At 32.5% G+C, this 23,988-nt stretch overlaps 1 protein-coding gene and 1 non-coding gene across 2 annotated transcripts in view; both read right to left on the bottom strand.

The window, feature by feature from the left end:
• The window catches only part of LOC147074453 (thrombospondin type-1 domain-containing protein 4-like), a 523,747-nt gene that overhangs the window by 121,107 nt on the left and 378,652 nt on the right, over nucleotides 1-23,988 (bottom strand). The window lies entirely within an intron of this gene.
• Nucleotides 21,849-21,920, bottom strand: TRNAP-UGG (transfer RNA proline (anticodon UGG)). Its single transcript has one exon. It is a non-coding gene; the product is annotated as a tRNA-Pro (tRNA).

Below are 23,988 nucleotides of genomic sequence, written 5' to 3'. Positions count from 1 at the left end.
GCCAATGAGTTCAGTTCGTTTTTAGGTACTAGGAAAAACTAACATGGGTTAAAAAAGAGGAAAGGTACACGATTGAAACACAACAATTTGCAAGTTTTAGAGACACTTGTTTTTATAACAAACATCTTATGAATAAACCAATATATAATATGATTCTTTCAAAAGATCGATATGTTTATGTAAATATAAAATAATATATTATATTTATATTTGTTTATTTATCAAATTTTCAGATGTTATTTTATTACCAAACGCAAACACAACATAAAAAGTTAGAATCGAAATAGCAAAGAAAAATAAAGCGGCTTTTATACCTAATTGCGTCATAATGATAATATTTAACTATTGATAGGCTTTTGGATAGGATAGGATTTATTTTGAAATTCGATCGCTAAAATATAAGTAAATGTAGGTACCTACATGCCAGAGTAATTTACAATACAAATATTACTCCGCGAGACGTCTGTCCAATGGTGTTTTTTTTCTTAATTCGTAATTCGTAATTCTTAATTCGTAATACTTAATTCTTAATTCTTAATTCCTAATTCTTATTTCTTAATTCGTAATTCTTAATTGCCACAATTTGTAGTTATGGATATTTACTAAATAGAGAAAAGATTTCAATTAAGTAGATCATTAACACGTTTTTACAGATGACGCCTTCACTGCCATGTTTAGTTTTGTATATTAATTCGTTACCTAACATATTCCATTATGTCTTTGTGGCTATCTAGAATCAAAGTCATTTTTACATTGCATAATATATTATATTATTATATACTGACATTTAGATTAGAAATACTTTGTCAACACCGCAGGCAAAAAAAAATACACAAATGTCTACTGCCTTCTTATAACACAAAACCACAGTATACATCATGGTCCCCACTCCTGATGCGGGCCCCCAAGCCAGGATATTTGGCGGCCCCCCTACCTATCGCTAAGGTTAAAGGCAGTATGACGCTATACAGTGGCCTTTTCCAAATGGTGTTTGAGGTAAAATAAAATTCAGTGTATTTTTAACATTTTTTAACACATCGAATTATAGAGTTGTCGAGTATCAACACACAATAACTAAAAATTCCGTTGCACAACCATATGTTTTAAAATGGGAATAAAGCCGAAATAGAATAGAGACTTTTTTATTATTAGAGCAAATTTAAGATGTGTGTTTATCTCATTTATCTGGTCGACCCGCCACGCCGCTCCTTCTCGTGGGCCCCTAGGCTAGAGCCCTGTCAGCCTCCCCTTGTGGGGGCCATGGTATACATATTATAATAAGTATATTTAATTCGGATCAGTGGTATAAATAAACACTTACCTATTCTAAAAACAATGAATTATTGTAGGACTCAGAAAGAAATATCTTTGAAAAATGTGCAAATTTATTAAAAATAATGGATACGACCTTAATTGCCGTTTAGAAAACGAATGATATTAAGACGTCCATTTCAATAATTGCTCGATTTATAATCTGCAAATGGCGGACGATGTTTTTTTGTAAAAAGAACGCGCAAATTCGGCGGGAATCTCCGGATGTGTGCTCAGATAATATGCCCATACTGCACCTTGAGCATTTAATTCAGCGAAGTCGCAAGGAGCGAAATTACCGTCTGATTGATGATCACTTTGTTCCAATTTTCTTTGTTTTCAATTCGTCCGAGTCGGCCATTAATTATTTGGCCGTGTTGTGTTCGCGGGCCGCCATGATGCGCTATCAGCGCCTCGCCACGGGACCTGTCCGAACCACTGCTCGCCGGATGAATTACATTGATTTATGAATAAGCCGAGTGAACTTTTTAACTTCATCTTTATTTAGCGTCTTTTGTTAAAATTACTTGAATAAAAGAAAAAGATTACGGATCTTTTTGGTTATCTTATCTTTGAGGTTATCTTTTGACGTCGGGGACTTTCGCCAAAATTAACGCAGTGCCGTACCCAGGGAACACAAAAATAAACAAACGCGCTATCTTCTCGGTATGTTGTAAGAAGTGCGACTCTCGATTGTGGAAAAATATGGGATAAGCCAAGGAACATAATAGGTGTAATATTATTGGTAGGGCCAATTATGATCGCTTTTTTCCACCTACCTCAAATCCTCAGATATTGTCGCAAGTCATCAGTCGACAGTGATTAAATAACGCCAGCAGTTACCGAAAATTACCTCAAGATAGCGGAGGCGCCTAAGCTTGTTAAATCTAAACCGTTGTTTAATGATTAATTCCACTGATTGACTGATTGATAGACTGATTCAGAAGTTATTCGTGGACCACGGTCGGGTCAGCTTGATATAGTGTGACCGTCGTCCAAGCGATAGTTATGAATACCTGGCAAGCCGTGTTACCGGCTCTTGTCATTCATCAACTTCATTTATCATTTATCAAAAGTGTACCATTAAGTGCCGCGCACCGGGTAACCTAACGTGCGAGTGCTAGTGCAACCAGACCACGGATCCAGCCTCAACAGCAATAAGTTTGGTGCCTGGCACCTTAACATAACCCCCCCCCCCCCTCCAGCATCCACATCCACCATCACAATCAGTCCGTCAGTCCACTATGAAAAGTACGACCAATTATAATAGGTACCGCAAGTATTTTCCACTTGAAAATTAAGGTGACGCATCAGTGAAACGCCAAATAATTTTCAACTGTACGCGCGACGAAATTTTGGACTCGCTGCCATTCACTGAGAGAATGTTGACCCAGGAGCACGTCACTTTGCTGCGTGATGGCGACGGGTCAATTAATTCTAAAATCGTGTAAAGATGACTAAAAACGTTACCCATTTACTTTAAAAAGAAAACATGTCAATGAATATATTATTATTGTTACTAATAGAACAATAAACAGAACATAAAATGGACGTATGTTGGATTTATATGACAATTAATATTTCGTTTGACAGGCGTCATTTTCACCCGCCACCCGCAATCCGCGCATCGCCTAGCGACGATCTTTTTAGACCGTGCCTCAACTAATGCATGGCCTTAAGTATTAAGTAAATGCGGTAGATGGTAATTCTTGCCTATCAGGTGTATTTATTCTTTATTTGGTCAATTGCAATATCGTTTACCGTTTACTAAATAGAACTCAGGAAACAAAAAAATAATGTGAAGTGGCTTACCGTCTGTAATTATAAAATACCTAAAAGTACACCGAATGAGTTAAGTAGACCCTATTTTGAAAATTTATAAAACTGCATCCACTAAAGTTCATGCACATGCAAGTGGAATGTATAAACATCCGTAGCAACATGGTTATAAACAGTTATTGCCCGACTAATTGGCATTACCGATGGCAAGTTAGTTTTGCACCTTGGGAGAACAAAGTGTAATTAAATACATATGTATTTTAAACATTATACCTGTAATTATTTTCAACATTTTGTAAATTGGGTCTGATTTTCAAATGTTATACTAATACAATATTTCTATGTCAAAAAGAACATAAGGAGTCTTGTCTTTATATTTAAATAAAGCTTTAGAATTTGATAGGGTAGGTACACATTAACGAAAAACATTAAAATTAGGTAGGTACTTTACGATGAATAAAGATTTTCTACATAGGTATGAATTAATGTATAACAATGTTAGGAATGAAACGTTTATAACTTTTCATACTAAAAATCAGTTGCACGATTGAGTCCTTTTTCATGAATTACAAGATATAGTTATATTGTTACAACTGCTTACAACTTAAATTTGCCAATAATTATTGTACCTTCATTTTCAGCCCTTCAATTAATCAAATTTGATTGCACGTTAATTACAATCATGTACCATAGCTCCTATACTATACAAGTGACGTGTTAGCGTAAACATCTCTGTATGTTTAGCCAAAGACAATAAGTAGAGTATTTTGGCGGGCTTTCAGGAAGTGAGAAAATGCTGAACAATTAGAACCGAATAGATCGCTGACATCTTATTATGCGTGAATAGGTTTACAGCACAGAGAAAATTCTTCGCGGTATTTTCCCGGAAATGGCATTGCATTGAACAGGGGTCAGGCCCGGTTTTATAGTATCTATCAATATTGAATACTTTACCTATCATTATTACAGTGAACTGACGTTAATGTTAGTTAAGGTTCAAATAGACTATATGACGATCGGGCACATATATGCTAAGAGCGTTTTAGTGTCTATGATCAAATCTATGCCATTCCGATATTTATACATACATATTGTATGACAGCTATGACATCGTATTTACACTCTGTGACACCCTGTGACACAGGACGCCAACATAAGAAACGGGTTTTTCAACATATATATGACCGATCGTCATAGAGTGTATTTGAAGCATTAGTAGTTAGTAGCATGTGGCATGGAAAGGTTCATATTGGGTATAACGCGGAAAGACTATAAAAGAAATAAATGAATAAGGAAGCAAACAAGGTACACAATGTGATTGAAGTCGCTAAGCAGATGAAATGGAAAATGACTGGACATGCCGCTCGGCGAGTTGACAACCACCGTCGTCATAAAATGTCACCCAAAGGGTACTAAACGATGTCAAATATGCCCAAAACCCGCTGGATAAGCGAACTTACAAAATTCGGTGGATGTACGTAGCAGCGAATAACTAGGGAGAAGAAGATTGAAAGAAGCTAGGTGAGGCCTTTATCCAGCAGAGGATTGACTTCGGCTATTAATGATAATGATATTGTAAATACTTGGTTATATTATAATATAAGTATGCGCCCGCGTTGGTATATTGGAGTCTAGAGCATTATAATATTTCCAATAGGTTAACCCGATGAGTAACAACCATTTCTGAAAAAAAATAACCTTCAAGCCAAGGTCCTAACTAGATTGTAGTATAATAATATATATATAAACATAAATTATATCTAACGAGCTCAGACGATAATTAAGTCCTCATCACTCGAACATCATATCATAATAATATATTATTTAGTCAATATCAAAACCTTTGAATCAAGCAGTTCAAAATTAACCTCTCAATTAATTAATCGTTCTTCGCATATTCTATTATATTCGCATATATATATTAAATTCTAAATCCACATAGATAGCTAAATTAATATTATCTAAATATATATACTAAAAATGTAATACAGTGTACAAGGTATACAATAAATAAACATTAGGTATATACAGTTCTGTATATCAATCAATTATGTATCCACATTAAACTTAGTAATTGAATAACTACAAATAGTAACCCATTACAACAGTACATGAATAAACAACTACAGTAGCTTTAGTGAAAATGCATACTTAATAATATTATAATGTGGTTCCTACAACCTACAATATAGTTTTTCTTTTAAGGCAGTTAGTTACATGTGTAAATTTTTGATTTTTTATAATAGTTAGGTAAGTAGTGAAATGATTTTTAGTTGCATGTTACTTCTTACACCACTTAACCGTCAGCCCCCAAATAATAATCAAATATTACACTTAATATAACTATGTAATTTTTGGTTATGTTGTAAATATTTAAATTTGAATTGGTATGTAATAATATATTGTTATTATTTATTATTGAACCCGATAGTTTACTGTTAACAATAATGCAGCCATTGGCAAAGGCGGTTAACTCTATCTTGGCAAATGAGTAGGAGTGCAATAATTCACTTAAGATTTTATCAAAGAGTCGGCAACTTGTCAGACTCTTAACAAGGATCAAATGAATGTAACGCTGTTATACAATACGTATTATGCGACTACTGTAATAATAATATATTTAATATCTATGTTATTTTTTATTTTTAGACTTTCGACTGATTATGGGCAGTCCATCAAAAATGTTCAAATTAGAACGGAGATCATAATAATAATTATATCAATCCTGTTGAAGCACAACACTTTATCAAGATTTCAGAACGTTTTAAGGATGACTGAATTCGTAATTTTTTTATTAAGCTACAAAGTCTCAGTTAAGGCTTATTAAATTCCAATATTTATTATTTTATACAAATGATTATATTATAATAATATTAGAACAAATAATTACAAGATAAAAAGAACTTTTTATATACTTACAACGTTTTTAAATTTTCTGTTGAATCATATAAACTTGACTTGACTAGCTTAAACGATCAAAAAAATTTGTACTTGACATGTCATATTGATTTCCATAGTAACGCACGTATATATTAATAATTTAGTTGCTAAGACCCCAGACTAGCAACCGATAATGGTGTCGAAATAACTTTTCATCCAAAACAGAATTAACTGAAAATGAATTCAATTCTACTTAAAGATGGCTAAAAGTATTTAAAAAATGCATTGGCATCGTGTTATGATATATTCTAAAAGTTTAAAATGTCTAGCTAGTCGGGAAAATAGTTAAAAATCGATTGCAAGATTTGTACCGGACAAATAAGAATATGAGCTAAGAAAAACGTTGTAAAAATAAGTATTATTCATAATGGGTAGGTACTTACATAATATTACATGATAACTTCAACCGTGTATAGCAAAATAATATTAATGAGCTTATCAACAAGAAAGTTGATAGGTGGCACTACCACCCGGTATTTTTTCTAGTCTATTAATAATAATTTAATACAACTTAACGGTATTAAAAAACCGACGCGTGAAGTCGACAGAGTGTGTACGCAACAAAAGTCACGGCCGGTAATAAATCCGATCTTCTGTTAAGATAACGATTAAATATATACTACCGACTAATGTGAGATTGCCATACCTAATAAATACCCCCATTAAATAACTCCCAAGAGATGGAATCGAATACTTTAAACGATTTTATTGATTTATAATGGGACGTATAAGAACGTTTTGTCAACACGGCAACACAGGTGATATGTTACGTTTTTGTAATCTGTAAATTTACACCGAAGGCAAGAGAAGTTTTAATAACAGATGATTTAAAAAAAATAGGTTTAATATAAATTATCGACAAAAAATAGCTTTCGCGATAAATAAAATTAATGCCTACTTAAATCATTGATGATCTATTTATTAACTAAGCGTGTGAAGTTCATCAAAAATAAAATACCGAAGGTTCGCCCACAAACGATTATCATTTGTGGGTGCGATATGGCATAATATTTGAGGTTTAGAGTAGTTTAAGTAGCAGGCCAAGTGTTTATTGGATGGACTGTCTAGGCATGAGAAATGGGTGGGGAAAAATTCATGAATACCGCAGCAGAAGCAACGAGGCGCATAAACGACACATCTTACTGTGGGAAACGTAAATCGTTATCATCATCCTTCCACTCATTTCATTCCCTAGTGCGACATAATTAAACCGAACTTGATGAGCGATCCAGCAGGTGGGCAGGTAGTTTGGTGTCAGTCGAGTACAATTGTATGATTACAATTGTCATAATGACAGAACAGATTAACAAATAGAATTCCGATAGGCTATATTCAAAACACTACATTTTGATGCAAGGTTTTGAATGGGTGAGTGTCCTACGAAAATGAAACGCGCATTACGCACGTGCAATAGTGTGTGAAATACACCAATATTAAATGAGCGTCATTGCATAAACCAAGAGCAGTTGTCAGTATTCGACGTATGACGTATTCTTGATACGTGTTTAAGCTTATCCCGGATTCTTTCTTACTCGAGTTCGGTTGCCTAATACTCCTTACCCGTTAGGTGTTTCAGTTCCCATTATTTCTGAGTTCCCTGGTCACACTATAATTTCAATAGATTAAGCGACTACCATCACATCTTGTAGGTATTCTTGTCTGCCTTTTCCATTGGTTTCTTTTCTAGTCTCTCCGCCTAATGCCCAACATGCACCTTTTCATACCACGTTGCGGTACTCGTAGATGTTGGATTTCTCTTAATAAAGCAAGGATCTATGTTTCATCCTAGAATAAGTTCGTGTAGTTTCATAATATACCTAAGTATTTATTCACATTAGAAAGTAAAAATTCGTTTTTTTTAATTTACAGAAATACCTATCCATAATTAGAAAAAAAAATTACCGGTAAATAATTTGGCAATGAAATGGCTCCAATGCAAATGATAGAACAGGGAAATAATATTTCTACTATATTATAGTCTGACACTTTCTCATTTTGAGTCCTATTGTAATTTGATAATATAATAATCTAGAAATTAAATCGGCTGAAAAAAATATATGTAAAAAGTCCAAAGCACGTTCAAAGCTCAAACCTCATTATTTTTCAAGCTGTTTGTGGTTCGCTTTTGCATTCTACCCAATTAGCTTAAATACAATATAAAATTATGTGTACACAATATCCGCTCTATTCAAGAAAAGAAAGCTTGCGAAATATTCGTAAAGTTTATTAAAAAAGTTATATTATAAAAGCTCCAGGTATAATATTTGTTTTGTGTTAGATTTATTTATAGTAGAATTAATTATTTTTAGCCGCACGTGTCAATGTCAGAATTCAATCAAATTAAACCACAATTTTAACCCGGTCGCATATACAAAATCGTCTCGACTGGGACATGGTCATTAATCAAAACCGCCGGCTATTGTTGAAACTCCTCTTCCGCGCACACAGGCAAGACCGTACCGGGACAGTGAAATCACGCGACTAGCCGAAACGAACAAAAACGCTGCATCTGCACATGCACCGTTGCAATATTTTGCTATGTTTCCTGCTGCCCATGTCGAGTGAAATGTGTAGGCAGCAGATTTTTTTTTATTATTATTTAAAATGTCAAACCGAAATCATGCACTTCAGTGCATTATCGAACTGAATGTGTATGTGCGACTGGACTTAGATTCATAGTAACAGTTTGATGACTCCATACATTTCTAATATTGTTATGATCGATGGGTGAAAATGAGAAACAGACTATCATCAAATATTTGGTTAAGAGTTCAACCGTGAAATGGCTTCTCGATATTGAAATGAATTGCAATTATTCACGGATTCAGCAAAACATGTGCAGATATTGCCAAGAAATTTAGTTGAACAATCACAAAATAATATTGACTTTGAATAAAACTTTGCACTGGCTATCAAAAAAAAAATAGGCCATCGTGTCATTTATTATCGTAGAATTAAACAAAACAAAGATTTTTGTTAATTCTACGATATTTGAGTTGAAAGTTGTTTCGAGTTAGAAATATATATATATTATAAGATAACTACCAATTATTTATTGTTTTAAATTGTAATATGTTTTGTTTATAATATTAGAACATACATTGTATTTAAATGGTTTTACAATAGTGCGAGTCAATTTACGTAATTTTAATTTGTTCAGTTATATCTTTATATCTGGATCAGGATCAACTGTAGCATAAACATGACACTCATATGAAGTTTTTATTATTTTTTAATTTATATGTACTTGTCATTTTTAACCGATTTTATGGAAATTAATGAAACTTTATGATGTGACTTAAAATACTTGCTTAGAAGGGCACTGTCAATAATCAGATGATAATGTCCACCTAGATTAATTAAATTATGTGGTAAGTAACACATATTTTGTTTTATAGAAAGTTATCTGGAAATCTCATATTATATTATATTTCCAATATATTTTATAGCGGTGTATTTCAAGATCGACGCTTCATTATACGACTTAGATACAGATATCATCGAATCCATTTGCAGAAGATTAAATCTCTCCGGTCGAGATGTTGCAACATAGCACATGTTATGGACAGGTATATTATTTCTTACAAAGGTAAGTATGTCCAAATTGATACGATATATACCTATGTACTGCCTACGGAAAAGTGATACAATATCTAATTTGAGATATCAATAAGAGGGTTTTTTTTGTATACCTACGCAAGACAGTAATATTTTCGTTTATTTAATCAACATAAGCTATAATTTATGTACTAAGAAGATATGTGTTTCTTAAATACATAATTTGGAAAAGCTTCCAAAATATACATAATGTATTAGAAAAATTATCTTGTTCAAAGCTCACTCGCTTCGAACACATATTTCTCGCTTGCCGGCCAAGTGCTTATTTAGTTAGAGACACATAATTATTACCGATGTATGTTATTATCAAATTCTATCAAAATAATATGGTCTGATCATTGTAATCACGGTAACTTGGTTGCTAATGAAGTCGTGGGTTTGATTCCGTGACTGGACACCAAAAAGCATATACATATATAAATATTTCAATATGCGTTTGAACCAATACAATAATAATTACCCAATGGACTAGGCGAGTGGCTTACTGCCTCTTATTGCAAAAAGCCTATTAATATAACTTCCAATCTGTGTATAAAGGTCCATAATATACTCCGCTCAGAAACGGACACGGTATTTTTTCTTTTACTTATAAATACTAATTTAATATTAGTAAAAGTGGAAGCGGTAGGTAGTTGATTAGGTATTTTACAATATTTACTTTATACGCTTTGATTGGCTATATGGTTTTCTAAAGATATTATTCTTTGACATGACGTGTTCAGGGTGCCGCCAGAGAGTGCGACACCCCGTAGCCTTGTGGCATAACCTCAAGGGTTCTGTCTCCATGGCCGACCCTCCCTCACCCTACAGTGCTACAAAGGCGATCTCCGTGCTGCCCTATGCCTCGATACTGGGTCGTGATGAGGTGAAGTAAGTAAGTAATTTAATCAATAACTTAATGATTAGCTTTTGTTGAAACCTACAGCAGAATTTAATATAAACATATGTAATTTTATAGTTACATAGTAATGATATTATTATTTAAATTTTGCCGTATATCAGTAGCGAAGGGTGGAAGTAGGCTCTGAAGATCCGCAACAAACAGTGCACATTAAACTTTGTTAGTCATACGTATTTGTTTTTATTGAACTAAGACTATAATTTACAGATGGTGATGGTTAGTTTTTAAAAATCAATTAACCCCTATTTAAACCAAACCTTAATACGACAAAAATCGTGCAAACTTTTTCATTCATACTTCGTTGGATTACGAATACATATTACACGGTTATTTTTTTTAATTCATTAAGCCCTGCCTAACCAAACTATACTTAATAGATAAAAAATATTATTATATCTACAAAATATGCAAAGTTGTATATTATTTAATTGCATAATTTAAGATATTTTATAGACAGACGAGTATTTTTTGACTATTATTTATTATGGCTTAATTTCGCAGGGTTTAATTGAATTTTAAAAACTAACCAACACCGTCTGTAAATTGTAGTCTTATTTCAATGATAACAAATACGTATTACTGATAAAGTTTAGTGTGCACTATTTATGGCTGATCTTAACAGCCTACCTACATTCTACTCCACTGCCTTAGTTTCAGTTAGGTATTTCTAGTATGTATTCATTGTATTTTTTGCTATCAGAGTTGTTTTAATTCAGTTTGTTCTATTTCCATTATATAACACGCAGAAAACGACTCGTGAAAAGAGTTTTTTTAGTCCCTACAAATAGGTCCGGCATACAAAATTAATTACCACAATATGCGTTTGATGACAACGAAAAAAATAGCCTAATTAATTAGAACTGTGAAAGTTTCTACGGAATGTTATATATATATATATTATATATAATATATATATACCTACACAATCAAGTATACTTATAGTAGGTTATGATCTACAATGTTTAGTTACTAGTTTTATTAAATATTGTTTTAATTACTTACATACATTTATAAAAATACTAATTCGTGTTATATACGCATTAATTATTTTTGTATTAGAAACAAATATTGACTTAATTAAACTTCTCGCTTGGAATACCAATATCTAATTATGTTATCCAGTGATCCGTGAGGGTAGGTCGATTGAGCATCGCTTGGGGGCGGCACTTACTCGAAGGGCGGCAAAACGAGGAAAATCATTAGGTATATATAGAAATAGCTAATTATATACAACAAAGTCAGATCACTAGTTGTAAACGAAGTTTATCAGTGACCTACCATAAAAGATTTAACAGGACTGTATTTTTTTGTCGGGTACGCGATGTCTAGTTTACTTCCGTTGTCCTTGGACATCGCATCCTTGGTGATTAGCAATAACATGCGCAGATTTGCGAATTACATTTGAATTATAGGTAGGTACATACTTATGTACCTAATTTAAAATTTATCCAAATATTTTTGCCAGTCACTCTCGAGTTTTGGAAGTTGTTACATGTATTTTTAAATGTACCTATCTGAAACCGTTGACTCGCAATATTTGTCTATTGAAGCAGAGATGGCATTTAAGATTTAGATTTGGTGGTATTATAGGTCTTGTTAGTAATGTATCCATACAATACATTACTTAGATATTGGTGTCATGAAAGGATGATAAAAAATACGGTAGAAAAAATGGGGCGGCATTTTGTCTTGGGATGTCACTGATGTTATCTATAAAAATTTAATGTAAGTATGTTGTATTAAACAACGAAAATTTAAGAATTTCAGGTAAATTAGAAAGTTAATTCTAAGCACAACAATTCGTATACTTTATTGGTAAGTATTTTATTTAAAATTTATTATTTATAATGGGGGGAGGATTCCGAAAAATCATCTATAATAATTTAATATTGATTTTTAAGGCAATAGTAGGGGGCAGAGTTAACAAAATCTAGCAGGTACCAATGACTTCCGCACTTTTCCGGGTATATACCCCATACCCAGACACTCCGCACTTTGAGTCTAGCGATCAATACCTTACATCTTTAACTACAGGTGCTCATCTACGAGTTATTGCATCATATCGCATTTACAACTGGTTATTGAATAAGTGTTTCCTTTCGGTTATAAATAATTTAAGTAAATGTGTATTGATCATGTCAATAGAATAACTATTAGAAAGTTGGCTTTAAAAATATCAACGTGAAAGGGGTAACAATTTCTTGCCTGCCTAGTAGGGACACGAAACTGGATCACATACTCAACAGTTTGAGACAGTCGAAAATTGAATTTACGGTTTTAAATATAACCAAAAGGTTAAGTGTCTATTTACCGACTTGATTTTAATATTGATTCTAAACGTATTCGTTCTGAAATTGAAAACATATATGCATAATTCGGTTTTCAAATAATTGTTTCAAGAAATAAAAATAAAACAATAAAAATACTTGTCCAAATAATGTTTCTTATATTTTTTAGGACGCAGAAATATTAAATGCAATTTTTCAGTTTAGACATTGCTACGGAAGGAATTTGTTATAAACAATGTAATATTATATTACATTGTTTATAATAAATGATGTGCAATAATTCAAATTTAGAAGATATATCTAGTGATAATAATTGGAATTGGTGGATATGCTAATCTTTAATATTATTGAAGTTATACTTCTTTTGGCGCGTTTGGGAAATCAGATCAGAGTGTATTTTTGGCGTGTGGCATGTAACATATAATTAATTTTTTTACACGAAATAAAACGCACTCGATTGGATTCGAACCACCGATTGTTCGGTTATCAACCGAACGCACTACCTTAACGCCACAGTATGATATTGCAATCGTGACGATTATACAGTATAATATTATTGTTTATAATTGTTCCGTTGCCTAGGCAGCGAATTTATTATTGTCAGCCATTTGCAATTCCTTACGTAAACAAACGATTAAACGTCAGACTGACAGATGGTACTTTAAAAATAAAAACAAGGAGAAACCATTATACAATTTAGTAATATAAGTTAAAGTGTATAGAAATAAACTAACGGCGTTCCAATAAGCGGTCCTTTTTCTTGAGTGTGTGATTTAACAAGATAATTAAGAGCTAGTCAAAGAATCTAGTTTATCACAAGTTTTGTTTTGTTACGCCAAAGAAGTATAACTTCTAACGCGTGTACATAAGTACACACACCGATTTTTTTACCGGGAATTTATAGTTGATATCTTTATATTGTATGTTCCCATAAATATATAGTTAACTATTTGTTAGTAGGTAATTTATTATTACTAATTTTCAATATACCAATGTCATTTATAATATTACCTATAGTATTTATATTGTAAATTGAATTGCAAGTATCTATTATACACGCGATAATTATATGACAATCAAATTTGAAATAAGAACAACCACTTTGAAGATTAAATTCCATTTAAATACAGTCGGCAAACAGAATTTCGTGTCTAAGTATAGCCAATTCCATAAAATAAATTCAACCACAGCGTATCCTATATCCCAAAACGAAATAAGGATAATGTAGAAACAAAAGATTGGGAAGAGATAATAAACATGATGTTTAATGCAATGGGGTGACCTCTCTGGAGAAAATAAGATTTTTTTCTCTTTCCTGTAACCGTTAATAAATTTGTTTCTACAACTTGTACTAAAACACATTTAGGGTTGTTTCTTTGAGAGTAAATTTTCCAAGTCTATGCACGTTGTATTCTAAGATTTTTTAGGGCGCGGTCACTGCAGAGCGGTGAAAAGGGACGAATAATACGTACAGAGTCGACCGGCAATATTCGCATTAACAATGTAATAATTTAATATAATATGTGCTTCATGGCCCCCACAAGGGGGTGACTGACAGGGCTCTAGTCTGGGGGGCCGGGCTTAGGAGGGGTCAGGCGAGGCGAGTCGACCAGATAAGTGAGATAAACACATTTCACAAATTTGCTTTAATAGTAAAAAAAGTCGCCTGCGGCACTCTTTTCTTTCAATAATATTATTATTTAAAGTTATGTGGTTATACGATACAATTTTTAATTGTGTATCAATTCTCGTCATCTCCATAATTCAAATGGATGTATTAAAATATACAAAAAACACTATAACATACACATTAATTTTACCGCGTACACCATTTGTAAAAAGGCTACTGTAGAGCGTCACACTGCCTTTATCCTTAGCGATAGGTAGGGGGGCCCGCCAAAGATCCTAGCCTGGGGGCCCGCTTCACGATGTGGAGCCCATGATTTACTTACATAATATAACACATATTTGACATATTGACACACATGTTTGACATATTGATAGATTAATTTAAAGGTAATTTACGATAAAACAATATAGATTTAACTACTTTGCTAATAATATTATTAAATTATTAACTTTTAAGATTTAAAACTATGTTCGCCGATTTGTAACGTGCCGGATTGTTACATATTGCAATGTTATTTTAATTAAATTGAAATTTGGACAATAAAAAATAATCTTAAATTCAATACTGACGAATGTGTCTGTATTACTAGTTGAAGATCTCCGATTATATATTATAATTAATTATATTATGTCAAATATCTAATAACAAAGTCAATCCGAATTTAAAGATCTTGGCATATTGAGTAACTCAACATTATCATTTTACCATCACACACCATTTCTACAGCTTGAGGTGTTGGTACGTAAGATAAGCTAAGCCAATTAAAAAAAGTACAATTTGTACAATGAACCCAAGCTTTTGACACATATTAAACTATTGTGGTTCAGGTGAACAAGCATGTCCTCCGCATGCCAAACACACGGGTCGTACCAAAAATAGTCCACACTGAATACTACGGATTTGGTAGATCAATGGAGTGAACCGATGTATCTATAGTCTAAAGCCCGTTTCAGATGGGACACCGGTATCTCGCTCGATATAATATAGGGGGCCATTGTATTCGAATAAATGGGCCTTTGTATTATGTTTATGAACGCCCCAGAGCTAATGAGTCAACGCGTGTCCGGTACACTTTTCCGTCGGCCGCTACATTCTCAAGCCGCCTATACACTTGTTTTTACTACCGCAGACAGTTGTATGTTCTAATTTATAACGCAAAATTATGCGTTGACTCATTAGCTCTGGGGCGTTCATAAACATAATACAAAGGCCCCTTTATTCGAATACAAAGGCCTCCTATATTATATCGAGCACGACATCGGTGTCCCGTCTGAAACGGGCCTAAGAGTGTACCTGCCAAGCTTAGATTATAGAAAAAAACTGCTAAGACTGCCAAGAAGATACTGAATAGCAGATAAAATTAAGAATGGCACGGATTATCCGTTATCGTTATATCATATTATATTGTTGAACGCCGAGAGCCATGGAGATGGTGCTGATCTTTAAAGAAGGTTACGTGAAAACCGAATAATCTGGATCAATACGAGGTCCTTACGAAGGGGAAGTTGTTCAAAACAAACTGTTTTTTGGGCTAGGTACCGAATTTGTTTTTTGACATCTACACACTCCCAAATATATATGGGACACGTTATTCTTTATGCACTATCTGTATGCTAGTTTTGTTAATTAATATAATACATACAGGTGTGTATTATAATGAAGGTAGTAACACTTCATTGTAGGTATCTTATTATAAACAATACGAATATTATAAAATACCGCTCACTACCGACGTTATTATATTATTTGGGATAAGAGGTAAAATCACTTCTAACCTGAAGACTCACAACGGTATTGAAAGAAAAATAAATATTTTGCCGCTTTACTTGGTTGTAGAAAGACAAAATGGCTTTGGTTTACGATGATGTCGTTATACAAAGCTCTTGTTATTACCTACTGCTTATTAGCATTAGTATAAACCAAGTCTTAAATTAATTAGCAATAATAATTAATGAGTTAACACCATAAGTACACTTTATGACAGAGTATTTATGAATTATCTATGTTCTTCACAGAAACATTACATTGTTGTATATCATTGATACACAGTTGATTTATACTTTTATCAAGTTCCCAACACTTTACCTAATACCATTCAGCGCTCGAAATTGAGAATTGTACGAACCGTAACGATCGAATATCAAATAAGTGAGATAGATTTTTTTGTTATATACCTACATACCTAGCTCAGATAGTCAAATGAATTAACAGTCTTTAAACTTGTAGAACGCAAATTATATCAACACCGCAAAATGGGATTTATTTATTTATTTTTTATCATGATAAACTCCGCACGAATTTTTAAAATATAATGTATATATTATATAATCAGTGAATTTTATTACTTTTTAATAATTAACGAACCGGAACACAAATTTTTTTTTCCACTAGATGATTTCGGGAATTTAATAAACGGGAGCAGCGATCCAGTACGCTCAAATACATTTCGAACCCTGGTTAAATTGATTATGAGTAGTGAAATTTGAATGCGTTTGCTAAATGTATTAATTAACTTATTTTATTGTCAGTTCTTAACAGTTGTAAATGTCCCTCTGAGGCGGACGAAACCGGTCCAGTTATTTAATAAAAGTGGAATCAGTGCGATAAAATTAATTGCTTTTTATTTAAACTCATAATTAGTATTAATTAATAGTGAGTAGGTATATCGTCGGTGTTTTATAAAAAGGGCGAATCAACCATTTTGGCGAAATCGAGATTTTAATGAAAAAACAATATGTACATACCTCAGTAGCTTTGTTGTGTAAAAACGGCGAATTTGTATCTCCACATAAAAGTATTTAACAACGATAATCGTGGTCGAATATCCACTTAGTATTAGGACAGTATTCTTTCTAAGCTTTATTATAAACTTGTTAGACATTATTATTATCATCTGCAGGTAATTAAAAAATAAATGTCAAAAGTTAAAAATCCTCCTCCTGTAAAATAGCATTTTAGTTGATTCGCTCATTTACAAAACATCGACGATATAATGTATTTACTGCTGTATTTCCAATAAAAGTTTTCGCTTTCTTTTATTGTATTAATTTATTATATAAGCTAGAATCAAATGCATTCTATGTTAGTGTGCATTTGCCATTGGTGAGAAGCCGAAAGGCGAAACCCGGGTCGCAAAAATGACTCAAATTGAATAGAAAAAAAATCAATTAAGTATAAATTAATTTATTCGTTATGTTGATTACATAGTAGCCACACAGTGGCTTCAACGTTTTTTTTTTTTAACTTTTAGTACGACATGTTTTGAAACAAGATGTCTCGAAAATCTCGTACTAAACGGAATGATATTTTTTATCAATTTTCATTGACATTTCGCGATTGTTTTTTCTGCCGCAAGCATTTAACCACGTTAGATTTTTCGTAAAAAAAAAACAGAATAATGTCTTTATCAAACAATATATTATGAAAAAAAACGTAATATTTACGTTATCACATGAATCGCTTTGACTTTTATGTTGATGGTGAGGAAGCCATTAATCATCACAGGGATCTTATTTATTTTTTTGCCGCCTGAGATATGCCCGCTATTAATATTTACAAGAAGTTTAAAAAATATCACATTTATCAAACGTTTTAGAATACCAATATCTTTATTAAAATATTATTTTTACGTGTTATCCGATAATAATCAAATTAATTTTAATGTCAAATATATTTTTTTCGAGAAGTATAATATTTCATGTTGAATTGATACATACCTACCAGGTAGGTCAGAAATAATTTGAACTGAAATACCCAACGGGTGTGGAGAAATGGGCAACCGATATCGAATGTGAAAGAATATGGAATAAATTTAAACAAGTGTCAAGAATACGCGTTCGCATTCGTTCTGACAACTGCTCTCGTTTTATGCACTGACGCTAATTCAATATTGGTGTATACATGGCCTCCAAAAAGAGGGGGGGGGGGCTGACAGGGCTTTAGTCTGGGGGCCAGGCGTGGCGGATCGACCAGCCAAGTGAGATAAACTCACATCACAAAAATGCACTAATAGTAAAAAAATATCACATGCAATTTTTGATTATTGTTTGACGATACCTATTCGACAACTTCATAATTCAAATGAAATTCAATACAAAAAATCGCTATAAAACTACACTATTCGGAATACACACCTGTAGATCATTACACTGCCTTTAACCTTGGCGATAGGTAAGGGGACCCGCCGAAGATTATAGCTTGGGGGCCAGTTTCAAGATGTGGGGGCCATGGGTGTATAACACACACTATTGCACCTCTATAATGTGTCGTAGGACACTCACGCATTCAAAACCCTGCGTCAAAATGGAGTGTATTGGGATTATAGCCTATCGGAATTATATTTATTAATCTGTTCTGTGATATCTACTTTTAAACAATTTGAATACATACTTACACCCCCTTTTTATGAGGACACCCATTTGGACGCTTCCCACCTACGTGCGGTCATAAAACCAATTCGCCAAGCATTTTGTTGACGTTACCCCGGATTCTCAGAGTTCATTCCTTATCATTTTAAAGTGTTTTAGTAATTAGCATCCGCCTTCCAGCTGCTAGATATAGACACATTTTTAATCATACTCCTCTCCTCATGCGTTGTAGAATAAGATAATAATAATATCAATTTCATTATTTTGACACGCGACACCTTGAAATTTAGACAGTACCTACCGAATATAATATTATGTACTCTGAAACTTATCCCCACAGACGCGTTGTGCAAATACACCATTTTCATAATTTATTTTATACTGTATCAATAAATCTGTTTTGCATAATTAGTGTTCATCCTGAAGAAACATACACCCACCAAAAAACATACCAGCCCTCTCTCCTGTGATTTCCTTCCCGTAATTATCCGGAGCCAAAAGGCGAGTAGTTAGTACATATTCACTTATTTTTTAAACGTGGTCTCATAATGAGACATAATTTATAGCTATAGTTGGTCAAATATGAAGTTAGGTGCGTATTAAGCAGCTTTCCTTAAACGCTTTGACCGAGGGCTGGTAATAAGGTGTAAAAGAGACGGAAAATTGTAGAGTGGAAGGCACTAAAGTCTCTTTTACTCTCGCTTTCTCACTTTCACTTTACCCTTAATAGTCAATACAGTTCCAACTAGGGAATCCAATCCCGAGCCAAAATTCTGATCCCGGGATTTCGGGATTACAATTTGACAATCCCGGGATCCCGGGACTGGTCCCGGGATTGGCATTTTTTCCATTGTTAATATGAAATTTTTATATTTACAAATAACATTGATAAAATCGGTCAAAAATAAATCTAGTATAATTTATACTATTTAAGACATGTATTGTTAATATTGTATACGTTCAATCTTGGAAATACACAAGTTTAATGGAGTAAATAATATTGTGATATAAATAATAATGTGAATTTAATAGGAGATTGCTGTTTCTTATAGTAAAGACTTAACGAATGGATTAGCGAGATTTAAAATAGTAAAGCAAATAATCATGGCGCACTTATGGCCTTTCCGCTACATTAATCTAATTAGTCAGCCAAATATGAAACTGCCGTAAAACGTATGATATCATGGTGGAATTACTTTGTTAAAAGTGCGAAGCATTGTTTTTTCCAATCTTTCTCATTTTTAATAATTTATGTGAAAAAATAAAATGAATCGGCAACCTACACATGGGTATAAATCAAACTTCATTCAAACTCAGTTTATTTCTAATGTAGTTATTTTTTATTAAAAGTATTTTTTCTGTTATATTTTCGCTTTTATTTTATTTTCCATAAAAATTGATAAAAAAATCAATCCCGAAATCCCGGGATTATGTTTATCAATCCCGGGATTCATATGTATTGGGAATAGCTCGGGATCCCGGGATCCCGGGATTGGAATGCCTATTTAATAATAAGGTTCTGGAGTAGTTTACTAAACTTATCGCATTACGAAAAGAACATTCTTCGCAATTCACAGTTAGTATTGTTATTATTATTCCCAGTCATTATTCTTCGCGTATACAACTTTCACCTCACAATTCATCGCCTAGAAAATTCTTCGCTGTATTATATATATTTATTTTGTTGTTGTTGATAAATCTGTTTCCGATTATAATGACATTCTAACGGATTATTTTACACTTAATTTATCCAAAGCTGTTTCGTGTGTATTTACAATTCTCCTTTTTAAATGAAATTTAATTTATTAAATAAATTGTGTATTTCACCCTGTTTAAAGCCTGTCTTTTTACATAACCGTATACGTAGGTATATATAATTAAATACTATTATACGCCAATGGATGGATAGATACAGAGTGGTTATTAATCATGGCAATATACATGACAAAAAAACATGTAATTTTACATTTAAATTTCGTCTGACCACCGTGTATTTTAAAATGTTTTTTTTCTGGTTTTATTGTCAACTTCCATTAGGCCAGCCACTTATTAAGTCAGTGTTCCACTACTATCAAACAGATTTGCTCCGGTGGATCCTAACAGACCCGACACAAAATCATCTCTAACTAAGAACAGAATCAAAAAAAAGAGATCGGGGAATACCCAATATGATATGTATCACTGAAACGCAATACGGTTTTTGAAATTGCATTATTTTGCTAGGTGTGAGAATTTTAATAGAAATACAGGTATGGATCGAAAATAATTATGTTGATGTTGTGTATTACAGTATAACCAAAAATATATGTGCCACTGATATACTATATCCCCTGTATCGTCTCCCTAACGGCTGAGGATCGCGATCACTCTGGAATACCGCAGAACCGATTAGTTATTCCTATCCACTTTAAAAGGTACGTAGAATCAAATATTTCTCGAGATATATATTATGAAATTAAAGCTGAAAATATGTAACAAAGTTTAATGAATCAATTTCGTCGAATTAAATATGCATTTGTAGTAAAAATCATACTTTTGTGATCTGAGATTTATTTGCCAAGGCTGCTATTATTGTAGTCATCGTAAAACAAGTCTTTTTTATATAATGCACTATCATTATTGAGAATATTTAGATGACGAATCTCAAAAGATTGATAACAATGTTCCATAGTAGGTAAACTACAACCATATGTCAAATATAGGCGATGAAATTACCTAGTTAGGTACTAAGATATGCCGACGTGGAACCTAAAACCTAGGTATCTACTCTCAATAATAGATATTTAAATAAGCATTTTTTTCTTAAATATTCCGCACCCTTTTAATGTGTCACCCTTATGCACCGCATTACCCATATACCCCGATAGGTCATCAATGACAACACGACATGTTATACATATGATAATGTATTTTTTATGAATATATACTGATTGCTTTATAGATAATATGCTGTCATCAAAACTGCTTTCCATATTATATTACATCATTATGGTTTATTAAAATAGTATAAAACAGGGCTCGTCCGGGATTTGAACCCGGGACCTCTCGCACCCAAAGCGAGAATCATACCCCTAGACCAACGAGCCGACTGAAAGGCTTACATTTGTTTTAAATTTTATTAGTATCTGCGGCCGCGAAATTGCTTCGCTCATCAAAAACTTTCACCAGGTCGAAAGACTCTGATAAATGCCACAGGTGAAAAATGCAAAGTGAATCGTTTTCATATATCAATATGCTCACAGATGTCGTTGAATATATAACATCCACAATAGTATCAAATAAATACATCAAATTTAAATGGAAGTAAAGACTGGAATTATTTTAATTTTACACAGCCGTGTTGGAGTATTAATTTACTCATAATGATATGCAAATATTTAATAGAATGTAAAATTTAAGTTAAAGTCAATAGTGTCCTTCCTGTAGGAATAAAGATTTACGGTGAGAGAAACAAATGAAGAATGCTTGGCTTTATTATTCGTTGTCAGTTCATAAAGCAAACGACAACGCTATTCAGAACCACTGCAGATCACGTGGAATTATCAATACAATAAAATCATTAAAACTATCGGGTTGTAAAAGAAGTATGGAACTGTTTTGATGACGTGCCAATTTACCAATTACAAACAGTCAAAACTATAAAAACAATTGATAGTTTTCCAATCAACATTAAAAATCTAAATGTTTCAATTGTCACATATAAAAAAAATCATGTTAGCAAAAGCCATAGTTAATTACGAACATTTGATTGACTCCTTGAATATGTCGATGACACAGTATTGAACGGTAACAAGTCAAAAATTCGTCATTTCGCGATATTGGTATCAAAATACTCGAAAAAAACAATTCGAAAAATATAATTAGGTACCTTGAGAGCCAAAAAACCCATATTAAATTTTACAAACGTTCAAACAAAACCAGTGTTGTACAGATCCATTTTGAATTTTTTCCATTTAAAACTGGCGATTGACCATATAAATTTAGAATAGATAAATTCTGACATGTATCCTTTTAAAACTTGTCATATCTTGTGTATTGTAAAATATTCAAAATGTTAAAACATGATTATCTCAAAACTACGTTTTTTGAGTTGTTGCTGTTTAATACTGGGTCATATTACATGTACAAACTGACATTATACAAAATGACAAACGTTATCAATGTATAAAATATTAACTTCCTTTTGAGCTTTTGACTATAACACCTTTAGGAAGTTTAAAAAGCGAATATAATTTACTCAAATGAAAACCAGGTAGAATCATTACCATGAAGCTTTAGGTACAATATTTATGAAAAATAACGTACATTTCATGTTAAATTTTATACTATAGTTGTCCTAGCACTGCTCCATATGTGAGCAAAATGTAATGTGGTAATGGATGGAATTTCCAATTTGAATATAATATAATTTTTATATTTGTTTTTAAAATTCCATTTTATTTTTCTTGAATTATTGTTGTTTTTTTTAATTGTATTTCTTAAGCTATAAAATAATTTACCTGTACTTTTTATTCTAAATGTCATGTTGTGAACGTCTTGAATTAATAATTTGTTATGCGCTCAATGTGTCTTTTTTAAATAAATAAATATACAAATAATTTGACAAAATTTAGCTTGCTCACTGCACATTTTAAAATGCTTTCTGTCATCGATTATGTAGGTATTTCAATATTTAAATATCCAGCTTGATAAAAAAATATTACAGTAACACCTGAAAATATTCATTCCGATTTTAATATATTATATCATGATGTGTGATATTGGGTTATCATAATGTCGAGTTGTTCTAATATATTTAATTTAATTTTAGAAGTGTAGGTATTATGGTGGTTTTTTTTTTCTACCAAGTTGTTTAAATTTTCAATAAGACGTTTGCCAGACTTTGAATCAGGTTTCCGTTACATTTTGTACAACGTATAAACTTTACATTATTACTTAGTAATAAAAATGTCTTGTTAAAACAAGGGAATTAATTGTAAGATTATCCCAAAAGGTTATCGCCTTCGGTATTTATCGAATTATGTAAATATTGTCCGTATATAATATATATATCGTGAAATTCTCACCCAATATAGCGTGGGATGGACTGCCATCGACCATAATATCGAAAAGCTATTATTTGGACATTTTAGAGCTCGCAAATTTGCAAGCTAT

Source organism: Rhyacophila brunnea, unplaced genomic scaffold, assembly GCF_057557595.1.
Source record: "Rhyacophila brunnea isolate RB1 unplaced genomic scaffold, BYU_Rbru_1.0 scaffold_16, whole genome shotgun sequence".
In the NCBI taxonomy this organism is placed as follows: Eukaryota; Metazoa; Arthropoda; class Insecta; order Trichoptera; family Rhyacophilidae; genus Rhyacophila; species Rhyacophila brunnea.
This window is presented reverse-complemented; position numbering and strand designations above follow the sequence as displayed.